The 19,995-nt window shown below is 46.1% G+C and overlaps 1 protein-coding gene across 1 annotated transcript in view; it reads right to left on the bottom strand.

Annotated features, from left to right (window-relative positions):
• TMC5 (transmembrane channel like 5) overlaps positions 1-2,395 on the bottom strand; it is a 70,945-nt gene extending 68,550 nt beyond the window's left edge. The window contains exon 1 of the mRNA XM_078074764.1: positions 2,318-2,395. The gene's annotated coding sequence lies outside the window, so the exon portion shown is untranslated. The remainder of the gene's footprint in view (positions 1-2,317) is intronic.
• Positions 2,396-19,995: the final 17,600 nt, after the last annotated feature.

The raw sequence follows: 19,995 nt of genomic DNA on the forward strand, positions 1-19,995 counted from the left end.
ACTGTCATCCCTGGGGCGACTTGTGGAATGCCTGGATTGCAGAATCCTGCCTGCCAATCAGGATGGAGCTGAGCCAAATCAGAATCCAAAGCAAAAGGACAAATCAGTAATCCTCTTGTAGGTGTAAGTCAGAGTTTCTCAACCTCAGCACTGTTGACATTTTGAGTGAGATATGCTCTGTTGTGGGGGCTGTCTTGAGTATTAGAGGATGTTGAGCAGCATCCCTAGCTTCCCTCCGTTAGGTGCCAGAAGGATACTCCCCATCACTAACCACACAAGCTGTGGGCAACCAAAAATATCTCCAGGAATGGACAAGTATCCTCTGGGAGGTAAAATGGCCCCCAGCTGAGAACCACTGCTGTGAATGATATAATGTGCCACAAACTTTGCATAGTATCTCCCAATTCCCATTGATAAGACGAAGAAATTAGTACCTCAGCATTTTCCTCTAGGAAAATTTTTCTTCCCCTCCGTTTCCCTACTTCTAGAAACTATACCATATTTTTGCATATTGCACCCATCCTACAGATCAGGGAACTGAAGCTCAGAAAGCAACTTATCAAAGTCCCAGAGCTGGGAATTACTCCAAGACAATATCTGAATCCAGATCTAGCCACAATAACTAGTATGAACTGTCCCTTTGCCACCTGAAATCCTCCTCCCAAAAGCCTCATCAGCTGCAGTGGGTAATGCACTGAAGCAGAGGACCTTGTGCCCTCGTTGTACAACAAAAGGCTCCCAGTGACAGCCTCCTTGTACACTAGATGGAGACTAGGATACCGGGTGACACCCCTCACTCTGCACTGAGTGTAGGGGGTTTCCTAGGAATGTTCCAGATAGCAAACGGGGGCCTGGTTCTGTGAACTACACAGAAGGCAAGAAAGCTCTTTGGTCACCTCCTCCCTCCCCTCCCACTTCAACTCTCCCCTCTGCCTCCTCTAAATGAACATACCTTTTGTACCAACCCTCTACTCCTGCAGGGGAAAATCACAGCATTCACTGTAGCCCGTGTTTATTGAGCATCTGCTAAGTGCCGGGCACTGTTCTGAGTGCTTTAGGTTTATCTGATCCAGAAGAAAACCACAGAGGGTAGTTATCTTTATTGTCCCCATTTTCCAGATAAGGAAACTAAGACCCAGAAGAGCAATAACTTGCCAAATTCACTCAACTAAGCGATGATGGAACTTGAACTGAATGTCAAGAACATGCAGACTTTATGATCAATAGACCTTGGCTCAAATGCTGACTCCTCTACCAGCCACCCGTGTAACAACCAGGAAGTTACCTAACCTCCCTGAACCTCAGTCTCCTCATCAGTAGTATGGGGCTAGCAGGGATTGTTGTAAGAATAACAACTAATATGTGCTTCTCATCCACTCAACGAGTGTTTACTGAGCATCTACTGTGTGCCAACCACTGGGGATAAATCTGCAAACAAAACCGCAAAAGGATCCTACCCTTGTGGCATGCACACTCTAGTAGGGACATACTTATGTGTGTTAACTCAGTTAATCCTCACCATAACCCCTCACAATTACATCATTGTACCCAATTCACAGATAGGGAGAAGGGGTCTCAGAAGCAGCTTTCCCCCACCTCCCTTCAACCTTCTAAGAAATAGTGGGACATGGATTAGACATTCATGCCCAGTCTCTGGAGCTCGACTTCTTGGATTCAAACCCTGCTGTTTCCATCTAATTGCTGCGGACAAGTTACTTAACCTGTCTGAGCCCAAATTTCATGGGTAAAATGGAACCCTGAGGCCGTATCTCAGGAGACTGTCCCAGGGGAAAAACAAACGTCTAACATTTAGGAAGTGCTTCTTGGGTCCCCAGCACACACAAGGCTCACAGAAACCCTAGGACAGACGTCTTATTTTAAGCCCCTTTTTACGGAGGTGAACATTGGAGCCCAGAGAGGGTAAGGAACTTGTCCAGAGGCGCAGAGCGCATAAACAGTGCAATTCCAAAGCGAGCTCTGAATCACGACCCGGCGCAGAGGCAAACTCACCGGGTCCAGCATGGTTCAGTGAGTACCAGATAACTGGGTGCGATTATTCTTTCCCTCCTGCAGCCTCGAGGCGGGCTGCACAGGGCGGCGGATTGTGTGCACTCTTCAGAGGCTTTCCTAACGCAACGGGTCAGCGCAATGCAGCCCGAAGCGGGAGGCGCCGCCTAGATCCTCCCATTTCGAGATTCCAGCCCCGGGGTGATTCTCCCCCCATTTCTTGTTCCCCATCCCGGCTCGCTCCCCGCTCCCCCGCCACAGCTGCCACCCGCCCTGGCCACTCCCCTGCCGCCCCGAGTTGTGGACAGACCCCGCTGGGGCGCCTGGTTCTTCCCATCGATCCCCTCTCTCGGAGCCAGGGAGGAGTCGCTGAGTCTCGGCGGATACCCGGGAAGACAGTCCCAGCGCTGGCCCCGAGACCCGGCGAACCCGCCTCACCTCCAGCCGGCTTTTGCGTCCCCAGCGCCTGGAGCTCTGGCCGCTGCCGGGTCTGCTCGCCCACGCGGCACAGCGACAACCCTGGCGGGGGCAGCGCACACCTACACAGCCTGTCCGGACTTCCTTCCTGGAGGGGAGATCGCTTTCTTGGAATGTAGCCAAGTTCCGGCAAGTGCTGGGTTAGTACACCTGTTGGCATCGGAGACCTCTATTCACAGTCTCGGGTCTGCGTTCATTGTTTGCTTCCATCCCGCAAACCTTGCCAAGCGCCCACCGGCTGCCGCGCCCCGGCACCCAGAGGATCCCAAGGGCGCACAGGCTACGCTCTCCAAAACATTGGCCACTAGCCACGGGTGGTTATGCAGCATTGAAATCATGGCACCAATGAACTGAGATGTTTTTTTAAGACATAGGATTTAAAAAAATAATAATAAAAACAAAACAAAAACCAAAACACAAAAAAACACATTTTTCAAACTCATTAAGAAGTTTTAAAATGGGGGTGCCTGGGTGGCTCAGTGGGTTAAGCATCTGCCTTGGGCACAGGTCATGATTTCAGGGTCCTGGGATGGAGCCCCAGTGCCCAGCTCCCTGCTCAGTGGGGAGCCTGCTTCTCCCTCTGCCACTCCCCCTGCTTGTGCTCTCTCTCTCTAATGAATAAAATATTAAAAAAAAAAAAAGAAGTTTTAAAATGATTGCATGTTAAAATGATAATATTTTGGATATAGATAGTTAAATAAAATATATCATTACAATTATTTTCTCCTGTTTCTCCTTTTCTAAAATACAGCTACTAGAAACTTTAAAAATTATGTGTCTCCTATTATACTTCTATTGGATACTGCTGGTTTGGGGAACCCATAGGATGTTCCCCAAATACCTCTCCCAGTTCTCTTCTAGAATGTATTCAGCCCTTCCTTATTTCCTTCAAGAAACACTTGAAGTCTGGTGGGAACCAGGCATGGTGCTAGTGTTGGTTTGCAAATTCAGGAGCTTCCCAGGTGTAATTTGAAATTGGCCCTGTATACAGAGGGCAAAGAAAGACCCAAGAAAGAGAGAGACCGCTCCAGATTGATAGGTTTAATAATAGGTTTAATTATTTAATAATAATAGGCAGGTTTAATAAGCAAGGGAACTTATATACAAGGCTTGTTTTAGACAGTTGCAAGACAAGTAGATCCCTGCACTGCCTCCCAGAATCTTAAAAGTTTATATAGAAGCCTTAATGGGGTTCAGTCATGTATCAAGTCCAGATATTTCCAACACCACCTTGCTCTCTCAAGTTTGCATTCTTGAAACCAGCTCCTACTGTGGGAATAGTGGGCAGAATGTACATACCAAGGACAGGGGACAGGGTGAGGAGCCTGCAATTACCCAGGGCCAGCTCAAGGGCCAACTAATGTCCACGTCCTCTCCATGACATCCTCCAACAGCTAGACTTGGGGGAATAGCATGGTAAGCTAAACAGGTCAGGTCAGGTGAGAGAGGTCTATTAAATAAAATGTACAATGAGTAGAAAAGGCAACCTAAGGAGTGGGGGGAAATATTTGCAAACTATGTATCTGATAAAGAGTTAATATCCAGAATATATGAAGAGTTTCTACAACCCAACAACAACGAACAACAAAAATAACTAGATGTTAAAATGGGCAAAGGATTTGAATAGACATTTCTCCAAAGAAGACATACAGATGGCCAACAAATACATGAAAAGATGCTCAACATCATTAGTCATAAGAGAAATGCAAATCAAAACCACAATGAGATATCACCTCATATCCATTAAGATTGCTACTATCAAAACAACAGAAAATAGCAAGTATTGGCGAGGATGTAGAGAAAATGAAACCCTTCTGCACTGTTGGTGGGGACGTAAATTGGTGCAGCCGTTATGGAAAACGGTTCCTTAAATAATTAAAAACAGAACTACCATCTGGGGCACCTGGGTGGCTCAGATGGTTAAGCATCTGCCTTTGGCTCAGGTCATGATCCCAGGGTCCTGGGATCGAGTCCCACATCGGGCTCCTGACTCAGAGGGGAGTCTGCTTCTTCCTCTCCCTCTGCCTCTCCCACTGCTCATGCTCTCTCTCTCTCTCTCTCTCTCTCTGTATCTCTGTGTCTCAAATGAATAAATAAAATCTTTAAAAAAAATAAAATAAAATAAAAACAGAACTACCATCTGATCCAGCAAATCCACTTCCGAGTAGACATCCAAAAGAATTCAAAGCAAGATCTCAAAGAGATATTGCATACCCATGTCCACTGCAGCATATTCACCATAGCCAAGAGGTAGAATCAACTCAAATATCCATCAACAGAAGACTGGATAAAGAAAATACGATGTGTACATACAGTGGCATTCTATGCAACCTTAAAAAAGAAGGAAATTTTGATACATGCTACAAACATGGATGAACCTCGAGGACATTATGCTAAATGAAATCAGTCAGTCACAAAAGGGCAAATTGTATATCATTCCACTCATATGAAATACCTAAAGTAGTCAAAATCATGGAAACAGAAAGTAGAAAGGGTGTGGGGAGGGAGTGGGAGCATTAGTGTTTTTTTGGTATAGAGTTTTGGTTTTGCAAGATGAAAAATTTCTAGAGATCTGTTGCACGACAGTGTGAATATACTCAACACTACTGTGCACTTAAAAATGACGATGGTAAATTTAACGCTATGTGTTTTTTACCACAATTTAAAAAACTGTTCAGTGACGTAAATGCAATGGTGAGTATTGCAACCAAAGTGGGTATGACATGCTGTAAGAATTTATAACTAGGGGGTTTACTGGGTGCAAGGGAAGTTTCCATAAGGAAGTGATGCTTCAGCTAACTTCGGAATCAAACAGGAGAGGAGCGAGGGCGGCTTATGCAGAGGCAGCAGCCCACGCAAAGACCCCAGGCCAACAGGTCACATGACGAGTCTGAATTTATTTTATATAGCACGCCCCTCTCCAGCTTGCCTGCTTCATGAATAGAATCCATGATCACGATGACAATGATAACCAACATGTACTGTAAATTACTTCACTTAATTAACTACATAATTAACATAGATGTTAAGTGCAGGGATTCTGAACCAGTCTACTTCGAGTTAAATTCCAGCTCTGCTATATCCTTAGTAGCTTCATAATCTCGGGGAAGTTCCTGAATCTCTGTGCCTCAGTTTTGTCATCTGTAAAATGAGGACAGGGGCGCCTGGGTGGCTCAGTCATTAAGCGTCTGCCTTTGGCTCAGGTCATGATCCCAGGGTCCAGGGATCGAGCCCCACATCGCTTCTCCCTCTCCCACTCACCCTGCTTGTGTTCCCTCTCTCGCTGTGTCTCTGTCAAATAAAATAAATAAAATCTTAAAATAAAATAAAATAAAATGAGGACAATAACGGGACCTACCACACAGGGTTGGTGTGAGGACTAATAAGATAGCATACACTATGAGTTAATATTACATATATGGTGCCTGCCACACAGTAGGGGCTATTAAGTACTTGTTAAATAAAATAAAACTTAATTACATGTTGGGCAATTGTGCTAACCACTCTACATGCTCTGATATATTGCAAATTGGTCATAAATTCCTCCCATCCCTGTAAGCGTACCCTTTTGCATTGTGACCGGCAGAACCAGAATCCATTTTTCCATGTAAAAGTAGGGTGCATCCCAAACCCAACAGCGCTAACCTTGATCCCCAAGGGTCCTTCCTCTACTCTGTCTTTCCCACCATCTCCCCTCTCAGGAAGCGACAGCTCCATTTTTGCAGATGGTTGCTCAGCTCAGAAACCTCAGAGAAACCATCAATGGCTTTCCTATTTTCACTCCTCACATCTGCTCTGTCAGCAGGTCCTGGTGGTCGGATCTCTATGTCCACAATCTGACCACTTCTCACTGTTTCTACCCTGCCCCCTCCCCGGTCCAGCCCATGGTCTCTTGATTACTGCACTGGCCCCTTCATGGTCTCCCTGCTTGTGTCCTTGTGCGTCTAGAGTCTATTCTGGAGCCAGTAGTCCTAGAACAGTCCTGCAGAGGCACCTCGGATCTTCAAAGCTCTAGTTACGTCTGCACCTTGTCCCAGCCTGGGTTCTCTCCCTACTCTTTCCTGCTTATTTTTTCCCAAAGCACTCATGCTCTGACACGTTACAGGTGCACGTGTGTCTTATCTGCCTCCCTCCACCAGAATGGAAGCTTTTTGAGAGCAGTGACTTGTGCCTGCTCTGTTGTCTGATTGTTGAACCCCCAGGGCCCAGGACAGAGCTTGGCCCACAGTGGGCACCCAGTATTTGGTGAATGAATACAGTCATAGGACTAAGAGTAAGAAAGGAGAAGGAAGTAGACCTAGCCACAAATTCAACGAGGACCCTGCAGCCCCTGATTATTTGCTCACCATCATCAGCATCTTCAACTTTGTCAGCATGCCTCCTCCATGTGTGGACCTCGCTTTACAGTTTGCAAAGCACCTTCACAGCCGTGTCACATCTGATACCTACACAACCTCAGGAGAGGGATATTAGTGGATGAAGAGTCATACTCTCCCCAGACCCCAATTTTTCATGGAGAAACAGAAAAAAACTACTGACCCTTGCGCACAGCAAATTTACCCAGCAGTGAAACAGCTGTGATTCAACCATGACTTCTGACTCTTGAGTCCAGGAGTCTTTACCTCAAGCAAAAAGGCCGTATGTGCAGTGGTTAGATGCATGAGCTGTGGAGTCTGGATAAACAAGACTTTGAAACTTGCTTCTACACCTTCCTAGCTGTGTGATGTTGGGAAAGTTGCTAGCCCTCTCTGTGACTCCCATTTTCTCAATCATCAAGCAGGGATAATGATAGTATCCCCCACATAGGGTTGTTCTGAGGGTTAAATGAGATAAGATTTGGTATGTCATGATTAGCCAGCTTTATTTTTTGAAAGATTTATTTATTCATGTATTTATCTAGACAGAGAGAGAGAGTGTGCACATGAGTAGGAGGAGGGGCAAGGAGAAGAGAGAGAGAATCTCAAGCAGACTCCCCCCTCAGTGTAGAGCCCCATGCAGGGCTGGATCTCACTACCCTAAGATCATGACCTGAGCCAAAATCAAAAGTCAGAAGCTTGACTGACTGAGCCACCTAGGTGCCCCATGATTAACCAGTTTAAAAAAATACTTTTGGGGGCACCTGGGTGGCTCAGGTGCTTAAGTGTAGGACTCTTGATTTTGGCTCATGTTATGATCTCAGAGTCATGATCTCAGGGTCGTGAGATAGAGCCTGTGTCAGGCTCCGCACTGGGCGTGAAGCCTGCTTAAGAGTCTCTCTCCGTCCCTCCCCCCTAAAAAATAATAATATTTTTTTAAAAATATGAGCATGTTACTTTGTGTTCATTCAAACACTTTTTTGAGTGGCCCCCAACTCTGCCCAAATTTCTCCAGCTAACTTGATGAGGAGGGAATGGAAAGTATGATGCCATCTATTTTAAAGGTGGTGAAACCAAGGTCTTGGTCACAAAACGGCTTTGACTCCGTGCTTTTGGGAAGGGAACAGTTGTGAAAATTCCATAGCAACCAGAAGGCAACCTCCCCAGAGGCAGAGCAGAGCTGTTGCCACCCCCTGGAGCACTCATTATATTCACGACACAATTTTATTCTGCCATCTCCTGAGAGGATGGTGTTTACACACTGCAGGGATATTTGTAATGAATACAAAGGTGGCATCTGAACCTCGGCACCCCGCACAGCCCAGGGGCGGCAGTGCACTCACACCTGCTCACTTGCGCCCTCTTGTGGGCAGTTCCGCACTCTGTCCAAAAGGTGCGGTGACAGCGCTAAGCTAGACTGAGTACCTCAGGCTAGGAGCCTCCCTGGCACCTGACATCATGGATGACCTCATTTCATATCTCCATGCGGTGGCTTTACAAATTGGAGACTGAAGGAGAGAGATTAATACAAAGAAAAGCAAACCTTGCCCAACGTCACCCCACTAGCAAGCATCAGGGCTAACATTGGAATCCAGACGTGTCTTGACTCCAGAGCTCACAGACTTTCCCCAACACTGCATTACAGATTTGAAATGGAGTCAAGCTTACTGACCTATCTGGGGATCAAACTTTGTCATGACTCCATTATTCCATTCCACATGAAATCGCAAATTATTGGGGTACTGGGGCGGCTCAGTTGGTTAAGCATCTGCTTTCAGCTCAGGTCATGATCCCAGAGTCCTGGGATCCAGCCCCGCATGGGGCTCCCTGCTCAGTGGGGAGTCTGCTTCTTCCTCCCTCTCCCTATGCCCCTCCCCCCACTCGTGCTTGCATTCTCTCTCTCTCTCACTGTCTATCAAATAAAATATTTTTAAAAAAGAAATCGCAAATTATGAGAACATGTCCCTGCCTCCTAGAAAAAAATCTCTCAATGGTCAGTCCTTGGGGAGTGAGGAGGGACTGGAGACTGTCATCTAAATGCATTGATATAACATGCATGATTTCCAAGATAAACTGTTCAACCAATTTCTAAATCACTCATCCGTATATACAGTAGAATCCCAATTATTTAACACTAGTATAACACATCTATAAATTAGGATAAAGTGGTCAGAAGAATATAAACTTAATAGTGGTTACTCCTAGGGAGGGAAACAGGATAGAGTATGAAGAAGGGTGACACTTTTTATTCTTCCTGTTTCTGTATCATTGGGAACAAGCAAATGTTATACATATTTTTGTAAAGTTGAACAAGCATTATTGTTTTCATAAATTTAAAAACCATTTAGGGGCGCCTGGGTGGCTCAGTTGGTTAAGCCACTGCCTTTGGCTCGGGTCATGATCCTGGAGTCCCGGGATCGAGCCCCGCATCGGGCTCCCTGCTCGGTGGGGAGTCTGCTTCTCCTTCTGACCCTTCTCCCTCTCATGCTCTCTGTCTCTCATTCTCTCTCTCTCAAATAAATAAACAAAATTTTAAAAAACTAAAAAAATAAAAACCATTTAAAATTATTTTAGGGGCACCTGAGTGGCTCAGTTGGTTGGGGCGCCTGGGTGGCTCAGTCCTTAAGCGTCTGCCTTCGGCTCAGGTCATGGTCCCAGGGTCTTGGGATCGAGCCCCGCATCGGGCTCCCCGCTCTGCGGGAAGCCTGCTTCTCCCTCTCCCACTCCCCCTGCTTGTGTTCCCTCTCTGTCAAATAAATAAAACCTTTAAAAAAAATAAAAAATAAAAAAATAAAAACCATTTAAAATTATTTTAGGGGCACCTGAGTGGCTCAGTTGGTTAAGCGTCCAACTCTTTTTTTTTTTTTTTTAAAGATTTTGTTTATTTATTTGACAGAGAGAGAGACAGGGAGAGAGGGAACACAAGTAGGGGGAGTGGGAGAGGGAGAAGCAGGCTCTCCGCGGAGCAGGGAGCCCGATGTGGGGCTCGATCCCAGGACCCTGGGATCATGACCTGAGCCGAAGGCAGTAAGCGTCCAACTCTTAATTTTGGCTCCGGTCATGATCTCAGGGTTGTGAGATCGAACCCTGCATTGGGATTCGAGCTGGGCGTGGAGCCTTCTTGGGATTCTCTCTCCCTCTCCCCCCATTCTCTAAGAGAATATACATATATATTTAAAAGATACTAAAATTGTTTGAAAAAGCAATATTAAACTGAAAATCCCACAGGTGATTCTGAGGAGCCTCTTAGGTTAAAGATGGAAAGATTATTGCCTTAAAAATTGTGACAGTGATATGGAGTTGAAGAAAAGGAAAAAGCTACCCTGTGGGCCAATAATATCAAAAGCTAACATTTATAAGCACTTACTGTATGCAGAGCACTGGTCTAGGATCCTTTCCGTGTACTAATGCATCTCATTCCCGCAACAACCCTGTGAGGTTGGTACTGGTGGTAGCCCGCCTGCAAGATGTCCGTCAGTGATCTTCATCCCATGGTATTCACACCCGTGTATAGTCTCTTCCCACACTCAACAGTACTGATGTGTGTAACCAGTAGGAGATTGTGGAAATGACAGTATGTGACCTCCAAGGCTAAGTCATAAAAGATATTGCCACTTCTGCCTCGAGCTCTCTCTCTTGAATCACCAGCTCTGGGAGAAGACAGCCGCCATGTTGTGAGGATACTCAAGCAACCCTGGGGAGAGGCCCACAAGGATCATGAGTGGCATTTAGTTTCATGCCTCTTTATTCTTCTTTAATCTCCTTTTCCTTTAATTTTAATTTGTCCCATTTTTATTTTTTTAAGACATTGGCATTTTTGAAACATCCCAGCCAGTTGCCTCTCAGGAACGCCCCACAATTTGGATTTGCCTCTATTCCTCCAGAATAGATCCAGTTAATGGGTGAGGTTGTATCAGATGAGGCGGTTTATCCCATTGGTGTCATTGACCTGCGTCTCTTCTTTAATCGGGGGCTCACAAGTTTCTCTAATGCACAGATACTGTTTGTTTCTTGCTGATGATCACAAATCACTCTGGTATTTAACCTTTTTTTGAAATTGCAAAGATGCGATTGGCCCAAATGTTGACCCTGAGAAAGGATCCTAAAGAAGAATTGTAAATGTTAACAAAAGGAATATAATTTACAGATATAAGCAGAAAGAGTTAGGGGGGTCCCCAGAAAAAGCACGATAAGACATAGTTTTTGTGATGCAATAGAAATCATTTTAGACCCCCAGCTATTTCCCGTGATCTACGCCTTACTGGCATTTCTTGGCCTGGCACACTCCTTGCAAAACTTCCTAGGTGTGAGAACAAGGAAATGCAAAAACCTCAGTGGTTAAGGATTTTAAGGGAACAAAGGGAATGCAAAAACCTAACAGTCCCCACCAGGCCAGGAAAAAAACCTAACCATATCAGACAGAGTCAATCAATGGTAAAACTCCCAGTGCTGTTTCAGAAGTAAAGATTGACCTAACGCACATTCTCCAGTTGTTTCTGCAGGATTGAAACCGTGCCCCATGGCGTTAATGAGGTTAAAACTGCTGCCACCAGCAGGACCCCCACTGACTCCGCTTCTTCTTGCCTTCTAGAGGCAAACAACAATTGTTGGAGAGCTCCGACCAGCCTAGACCAGTTTGAGCTCCACCACGGACTCACACCAACGCAGAAGGACCAGGGGGTATCCCACAGTGACGTCTACCTCATTATAATGTTAAAAATCTCCACCCAAGTGGCACCTGGGTGGCTCAGTCAGTTTAGCATCTGCCTTCCGCTCAGGGCATGATCCCAGGGTCCGGGACTGAGCCCGGAGTTGGGCTCCCAGCTCAGCGAAGAGTCTGCTTCTCCCTCTTCCTCTGCCCCTCCTCCCTCTTCCTCTGCCCCTCCTCCACCCCCGCTTATGCTCACGCGCGCTCTCTCTCAAATCAATGAACAAAATCTAAAAAAATAAAAAATAAAAAATCTCCACCAAAAGAGGAACACAGGCTTTTAAGAACACAACATAGGATACATGTATAGGCATGTTTTCTGAGTACGTCTGCGCAACCTTTTGCCTGCCTTTACATGCATGACAAGACTCCCCTTCCTGAATATTCATCCTAACCCTAAAGAAACCCACTCGCCCCTACCTGAGGAATTAAGGCTTTGCAAGTTATTCCCCATGATGTCCTATTTACTACAAATAAAATGTCCTCTGTGTGACAACCCCACCTGGTGTCCTCTCTACCTATAACCCACCAAGGAACGAACTTGTCACCAGCTAGGCCCCAAGACCTGACTTTTACGGTCCACCGGCCTGCACTCACTAGCCTTTTTCTTGCATTTTTGCTTAAGCTCTTCCTTCCGGTTTACCTCTTACCTCAGGCCAATGAAACCCGAAACCACCCCTCCGGGGGAGGGCAAGAGCCCTGAGAAGACCCCCCCGTTGGCCAGACCACCCAGACCCTTTGAGCTAAACCGCCTAGGAGCCTGCACAGATGGACCGGGAACGACCCACCATTACCTTCACCTCATTATGATACTAAGATCTCCGCCTCACGGAGGAGCATAAACCTCATTTACATAACATACAAGGTCTGTTTAGGCACGTTTCCTTAAGGCGCATGCGCGATCGTATGCCCACCTCTACATCCAATGACAAGGCTTCCCTACCTAAATATTCATCCTAACCCTAAACCCAAGGTACCCATTCGCCCTCTCTTGGAGAGTCAAGGCTTTGGAAGCCATCGCCTGCGATCTCCTCGTTTGCCGCAAACAAAGTTTTCTCTTTGCCCCGACTCACCTGATACGGTTTCTGTGACTCACCAAGGTGCGAACTCGCCTTGGTTTGGTTACAGAGCAGGAACGCTAGCGAGTCAAAATGGTCCAAACTTGGCGCTTTAAAATTCCCAGACTCGAGAAATTAAGAAAACGATTCCATTTGTAATTGCACCAAAAAGAATAAAATACCGAAGAACAGGGCGCCTGGGTGGCTCAGTCGTTAAGCATCTGCCTTCGGCTCAGGTCATGATCCCAGCGTCCTGGGATCGAGCCCCACATCGGGCTCCCTGCTCCACGGGAAGCCTGCTTCTCCCTCTCCCGCTCCCCCTGCTTGTGTTCCCGCTCTCGCTGTGTCTCTCTCTGTCAAATAAATAAATAAAATCTTTAAAATAAAATACCAAAGAGGGGCACCTGGGTGGCTCAGTCATTGGGCGTCTGCCTTCGGCTCGGGTCGTGGTCCCGGGGTCCTGGGATCGAGCCCCGCATCGGGCTCCCTGCTCCGCGGGAAGCCTGCTTCTCCCTCTCCCACTCCCCCTGCTTGTGTTCCCTCTCTCGCTGTGTCTCTCTCTGCCAAATAAATAAATAAAATCTTTAAAAAATAAAATAAAATAAAATACCAAAGAACAAACTTAACCAAGGAAGTTAAATTCCCAAACTCCCCAGGTCGACAAGGCGAACAAATTTAACATCACCAATAGCGAGACAGTCCGACGTCATGGGCCTCCTGGCGTGTTGGACTATGAAGTATATAAAACAATAACATTTCTCCTATGCACTTTGGGAACAAACTTGGGGTCACCAGTTTTTTTTTCACATGGCCAACACCAGGCAAAATTACATAAAAAGAAGAAAAAAAATTACCATTTACTAACACAAACATTTAATGAAATAATTATTTAACAAACATTTATATACCACTTACTCTGGACCAGGCACTGTTCTACGTGCTTTATAGAAATGACTTCCTTACCTCATTCCAACAGTCTTAAGAGCTGAGCTGGGACGGGGGTTGGGGGAAGTAGGGGAGGGTAGAAGAGGGAGATACTAACTCTCAGGTGCCAACCCTGTACTTGCAACCCTGGGTATCTCCTTAAATGGTGCCCCTAGACCCCCTGCCTGCCTTACTCTAGTCCCAGCCCTGTGCTGGCGGTAGATACTGCTATTAGAATCACTTGATAGATGAGAAAACAGGAGCACAGAGAGGTTTAGCAACTTGCCTCAGATCACACAGCTAGTGAGTGGCAGAGCTAGCTGTCCAACCCAGGCTGTCTGGCTCCACGGCCCATGCTCTTAGCCACCTCTCTCTGCAGATAGGACATTTCAACATGAAAAAGGACACCGAAGCAGAATAAAACAGTCCTTCCTGAGAAAGAAGTCTTTGCAACTTGACACACTCATACGCACAGATGCACAGACGGACCTAGAGGTTTATAATAAAAATTTAATGTAGCAATTGTCCTGTGCTCCACAGCTTGGTGGTGTTTGCAAAACAAGCTGAGAGGGCGATTTTTTTCTCCCCTGTCACTGAAGGAACCACCGTCCGCTCTAACAGGGGTTTTTAGGCTTGTGAGCCGCCCCAGGGTGAATACTCCTCGCCTTTGTTAGGATTCAGCTCCCGGGTGGGAGGGGATTAAAACTGAATCATCCCAGGGTGAAGGGGGATGGTCTGTGCTTTGTGGGAAGGCGAAGGAGTGGTTTAAGGCTGCAATCCAAGTAGGGAGGGGGAGGCAGGAAGGAAGTGTGTTCCAGATGGGCCCTTGGTCCATCTCCGAGCCCCCTGGGAAGGGACAGGCCAGTGTGGATGTTCATGGAGGCAAGATCACAAACACTTAGGTCTTTAAAATAGCAGCTGAGCTCTCTCCAGCAGGGAGGGAACCTTTGCGAAGAGCCCTTTGCTGGCCGCCAAGAGCCTGGAAAACTAAAAGTGGGCTCAGCCTCTCTTGACCTCAGAGGCGTTTGACCTTTTCTGAATTACCTTGCAATTTGCCTTAAAATTACTTTTCATGACTACAACCAAAGAAATATTGTATTTAAAAATCATGGAGCAATTTATACCTGAAAGGAAGAGAGATTCCCCCCTCCCTCACCCTGTTATTTTTCACATTTCCAGAAAAAAATTAATCAGGAGCTGACTAGAGTCTGGAGCCCCCTTTATAATCCTCAAATGAACTTCAGGAACCCGACTTATACAAGCAGCTGGAGTCACTGAATTCCTCCTGTGTGCTGGACCGTCTAGACACGTGGAGTCTATCAGTGACCACGGACACACCAGGATCCCTGCCCTTGTGGGACTTTCCTTTTAGTGAGGGAGACGCACGATAGACGGAAAACAGTCAGCTGTATATTTTATTACAAGATAATGACTGCCATGAAAAAAAGTCATACACTTGTACCAGGACAATGACCTACATGAAGAACATGGTTGATGAGGCCAAGAATTTACTTTTTTTTTTCTTGAGAGAGCAGAGTGAGAGAGGTGGGAGCAGGGGGCAGGCAGAGGGAGAGGGAGAGAATCTTTTTTTTTTTAAGATTTCATTTATTCATTTGAGAGAGAAAGCACGAATGCATGCGTGCACAAGCAGGAGTGGGGGGGAGCAGAGGGAGAGAGAGAAGCAGACTCCCTGCTGAGTGGGGCGGGGGGGGGGGGGGGGGGCGGGGAGAGGGCTCGGTCCCAGGACTCTGGGATCACAACCTGAGCCAAAGGCAGAAGCTTAACTGACTGAGCCAACCAGGCGCCTGGAGGGAGAAAGAATCTTAAGCAGGCTCCATGCTAAGCAAGGACCCCGAGATGGGGCTCCATCTCACAACCCTTAGATCATGACCTGGGCCAAAATCAAGAGTAGGACGCTTAACTGACTGAGCCACCCAGGCGCCCCCCAAGAATTTACTCCTGATTTAAGTCAAGGGTCAGAGGGCTGGGAGGATAGGGCAACAGAGGCGGGCAGTGTTAAACAGGTGGTCTGGAAGAAGGCTAGTGAACAAGGGACATGTGAGTCTGCTTAAATGAAGGAGAAGCAAGGGAGTGAGCCACATGGCTCTCTGCAGGCCGTGTTCCCTGCACGTGCTATAAATCTACCTGCACAGCTAATGTGGAAAACCAAACAATATCCTGACCCAAGTCTAAGAAGAAAGATAAAACACAAATATTTATAAGAAGATAATAGTCATGAAATAGTGGATGTCTTCTAGAAGAGATATCTCAAAGGCCTCAGCTACAAAAGCAGAGCGATGCAGAGGTGTAGTAGTGATCGATGTAGTTTTTTTTGGAATGTGGGTGAGGTCCGGAGCCGACAGCCACGAAAGAATTCTTGAGACGTCTTTGGTGCAAAAAGGTGATTTTATTAAAGCACGGGCACAGGACCCGTAGGCAGAAAGAGCTGCTGCCCCGGGACTGTGAGGAGCAACTGATTATATACTTTGGGGTTGGGGGAAGTAAAGTTAAGGGAAGTTCCAAAAGGATTTTCATATGCTAAAGAAGACTCACAGGATACTGGAGGCCTTGCAATTGTCCAGCTTTGGTTGTTTTTCCCTCTAACAAGGCATTAACGTTAAGACAGCTGGGAGCTTGGAGCGCCTGGGTGGCTCAGTCGGTTAAGCATCTACCTTCAGCTCAGGCCATGTTCCCCGGGTCCTGGGATAGAGCCCTGCATCAGGCTTTCTGCTCAGCAAGGAGTCTGCTTCTCTGTCTCTCCCTCTGCCCCTCCCGACTGCTCATTCTCTCTCTCAAATAAATAAATAAAATCTTAAAAAAAAAAAAAAAAAAGACAGTTGGGAACTTCGAGGGGGAATGTTACTCTGCCTGCTCAAGTATTTGTCAATGGGATGCAGGTTATAAGGACATTTAACTTTACCTACATTTCCTTCCGCCTTTGTTTCCCACATCAATGTGACCCAAGTACCCTGATCGGCTTTGATTTTCTGAAATAGTGAATAACTCTTGACCGAAATAGAAGCTAGATGATATATACTCTCCTCAATGTACACGGTAGCCGTGTTCCTGGAAAATACAATACAGGTTGAAATCATACAAAAATACTGGGTGTTTGTCAGAGTTTGGTTCTTGGCTCAGATCATTAGAACGTGTTTTAACCTGCTTGCATGTCTGCTTGGATCCTGGGTGGTTTGTGTCCCAGGAAACAGGATGTTGATTGCGTGGGATGGGAGTCACCAGCTCATTGTTAGGGAGCTTTCACCTTTGAATTAAGTCAGTAGTATCCCCTGTCCATGGTAACTGCTAACCGGCCTCCCCACATTTCTAAAGTGCCCCATGGGTGGTGGGTATCACCCCAGGTTAAGAACCTCTGCCCTAATCCATTTATTTTGCAAATGTGAAATCTGAGGACTCCATGGTGAAATGGTTTTTCTGTGACCACACAGTCAAACCAGTAGAACTATGTTATTATTAGCAGTTGTAGCAATGATAAAAATTGTATGTTCAGCATCTTTGTGTTTTTCTATTAAGAGTTTGACCCAAAAGAAAACATAGGGATAAAGAACAGATGTCCTGGGGCGCCTGGGTGGCTCAGTCGTTAAGCGTCTGCGTTCGGCTCAGGTCATGATCCCAGGGTCCTGGGATCGAGCCCCGCATTGGGCTCCCTGCTCCGCGGGAAGCCTGCTTCTCCCTCTCCCATTCCCCCTGCTTGTATTCCCTCTCTCACTGTCTCTCTCTGTCAAATAAATAAATAAAATCTTAAAAAAAAAAAAGAACAGATGTCCTGTAATATATTATTTAAAAATAATAATTTTCATCTCTCGATTATGAATGTAATTTTGTCAAGAAACTGGCAAATACAGAAAAGCAATAAGAAAAAAAATAGACTTCTATGGTTATCACCTAGAATAACTACTGCTAACCTCTTGGTGTAACTGTTTCCATCTCCTGAGGCTCAGCAGCATCTTGCCCACTACCCTTTCAGTAAATTCCCATTATCCCTTAAGAGAATCTCACTGGGTTATCACTGCTGCCAAATAGAAGCAAATCAGCCTATACAACATTAAAAAATGAGTAAAACAAAAAACAAAAAACAACCAAATGAGTAAAAAGGCAAACAAACCAACAGCGATCTTAAATTACCCACGAAAATTCAAAGTAGCAAAGACATTGGCTAACTCTTTTTCCATAAATGAACTAAAATGATCGGCTTTACTTGCATGTATCTATTGGTACATAAAATTCTTTCTTCTTTGTCTGATTTTGCAACCCCGTTGTTATATGAGTCTTACACGGCCAAGCTACTATATAAACATTTACTTAGAGGTTTACAATTTACAAAGCATTTCTGTTTTAGGCAACTTGTGGAATGACAACTGGTGGAGGCAGGAGGATGTTTCCAAGGCATCAGTGATGAGAGAGCAGAAGGCAAGCTGAGGACAAAGCACAAGCTGACACCCCGCAACCCAGGTGGGATATGTGTGACATTCCTAACCCTAAGGCACTCCCCGCTGCCCTAAAACTAAGGGAAGGGAAGAACAAATGGTGAGCTGATAAAGATCAGAGTCCTGTGAGACATGAGTCTCCATCAGTTTACCAATGTCTTAGTGATTGTTTTAAAAAGATTTTTATTTATTTGGGGGAGAGAGAGAGAGCAAGCACAGGTGAGGGAGGGGCAGAGGGAGAAGCAGACTCCCCACTGATCAGGGAGCCCTATGTGGGGCTCGATTCCAGGACCCCAAGATCATGATCTGAGCCAAAGGCAGCCGCTTAACCAACTGAGCCACCCAGGTGCCCTGTCACAGTGATTTACAAGGAGAAAGCATTCTCATCAATAGCCTAACTTCCAGAGACCCATAACTCAATTTCCTGGAGCCCTATCACCCCCCTCCCTTCCATGAGTGATGTGAGAAACAGAAGCAGAAGGGAAAGTAAACAAAATGAAATTTCTTTAGGACCTGCAGCTCATTGACCAGGACCTGAGCTAGGGAAAGTATAACACTCCTCAGGAAACTCCCAACTGTCCTAATGTTAGTGCCTTATTAGAAGAAAAAACAACCTGAACTCGGCAAACGCCAGGCCTCCAGTATCCTGTAAATCTTCTTTAGCATATCAAAGTCCCTTTGAAAACCTCCCTTTTTCCTTACCTCCCCCAACTCCCAAATATATAATCAGTCATTCCTCACAAACCCAGGGCAGCAGCTCTTTCTGCCCACAGGTCCTGTCTCCGTGCTTTAATAAAACCACCTTTTTTTTTTGCACCAAAGATGTCTCAAGAATTCTTTCTTGACCGTCAGCTCCAGACCTCACCAACATTCCAAAACTACATCAGTAGGATGCACAGGTGTTGTAGGATTTCTCTGCCTTTAGTGGCCCACGGTTCTTGGTCACCCCACTTCAAAGAATGAAGAGGGAGACCAGACAAAGAGTGATGGGCAGAAGAGCAAAGTTTATTGAGTAATTGTATAAAGCTCCCAGGGGTGAGAGGGCCCAGAGGGTTGCCCCCGGAGTTTCTAAGTTTAGGGGTTTTTATGAGCTCTTCAATGGAACTACCTTAAGCAATCATGGTGTGCTGAGTTGTGCCAATCAGGGCTTTGGTCACGTATCTGTCTACCTACTAGGTTAATGTCAACATGCTGATGGTCTTTTTTTGCTGACATCTAGGGGCTTATGTCTTAACTGCCCCTTGCCTGTGATATTGACAAATGCTTTGTGGTTAATTGCCTTATTTTAGGACGTTTTATGGAAGTCATTTCTGCAAAGGCTGCAAAGCAGAATGCTAGTGCGGTCCTGTCTAAGCTGCAAAGCAGGATATTAGTGCTGTTTTATTTTAGCTGTCCTGACTCCATATTTTCTTGTTGGGGACCCTGGCTCTGACTACCTAACTGTCCATCTAACTCCTAACACAGGGAACCCTGTTGGTACCAGGACAACCTACATGAAGAACACGGTTGATGGAGCCAGGAATTTACTCTTGATTTAAGTCAAGTATATCAGTTTAAGTATATCAGACTCTCCCCACCCAGGATTTGGGAATTATGACTCACAGACTTCCACTCAGTCCTTGCAGAGTTTATGAAAACTTGGAGCTGCGACGTGACCATCTTTTGCCACGGGAAGGGAGAAGCAGACAAAATCAGGGCAAGTGTGAGATGCAGGTTCCAAGGATAAAGAAAGAGCAAACATGGAGCCCACCGGCAAGAACATGCTAGGTGTGTTCAAGGGGCAGAAAGGAGGCCAGCCACAGTGGCGATGGTAGGAGATGGGGTTGGGGGGGATCCTGCAAAGCCTGGTTCACACACCATAAGGAGGGTGAGTGTGTATTCTAAGTGGCAAGAGGAAACCAATGGAGGAGGGGGTGTTTAAGCAGGAAAATGACAAGATCAACTTCCTTTTTGAGAAGGTGGCTTTGACTGCTGTGTGGACAATGTTTGGACAAGGCAGGAAGATAGTCAGGAAGCAGTCC

Source organism: Halichoerus grypus, chromosome 6, assembly GCF_964656455.1.
Source record: "Halichoerus grypus chromosome 6, mHalGry1.hap1.1, whole genome shotgun sequence".
Taxonomy (NCBI): domain Eukaryota; kingdom Metazoa; phylum Chordata; class Mammalia; order Carnivora; family Phocidae; genus Halichoerus; species Halichoerus grypus.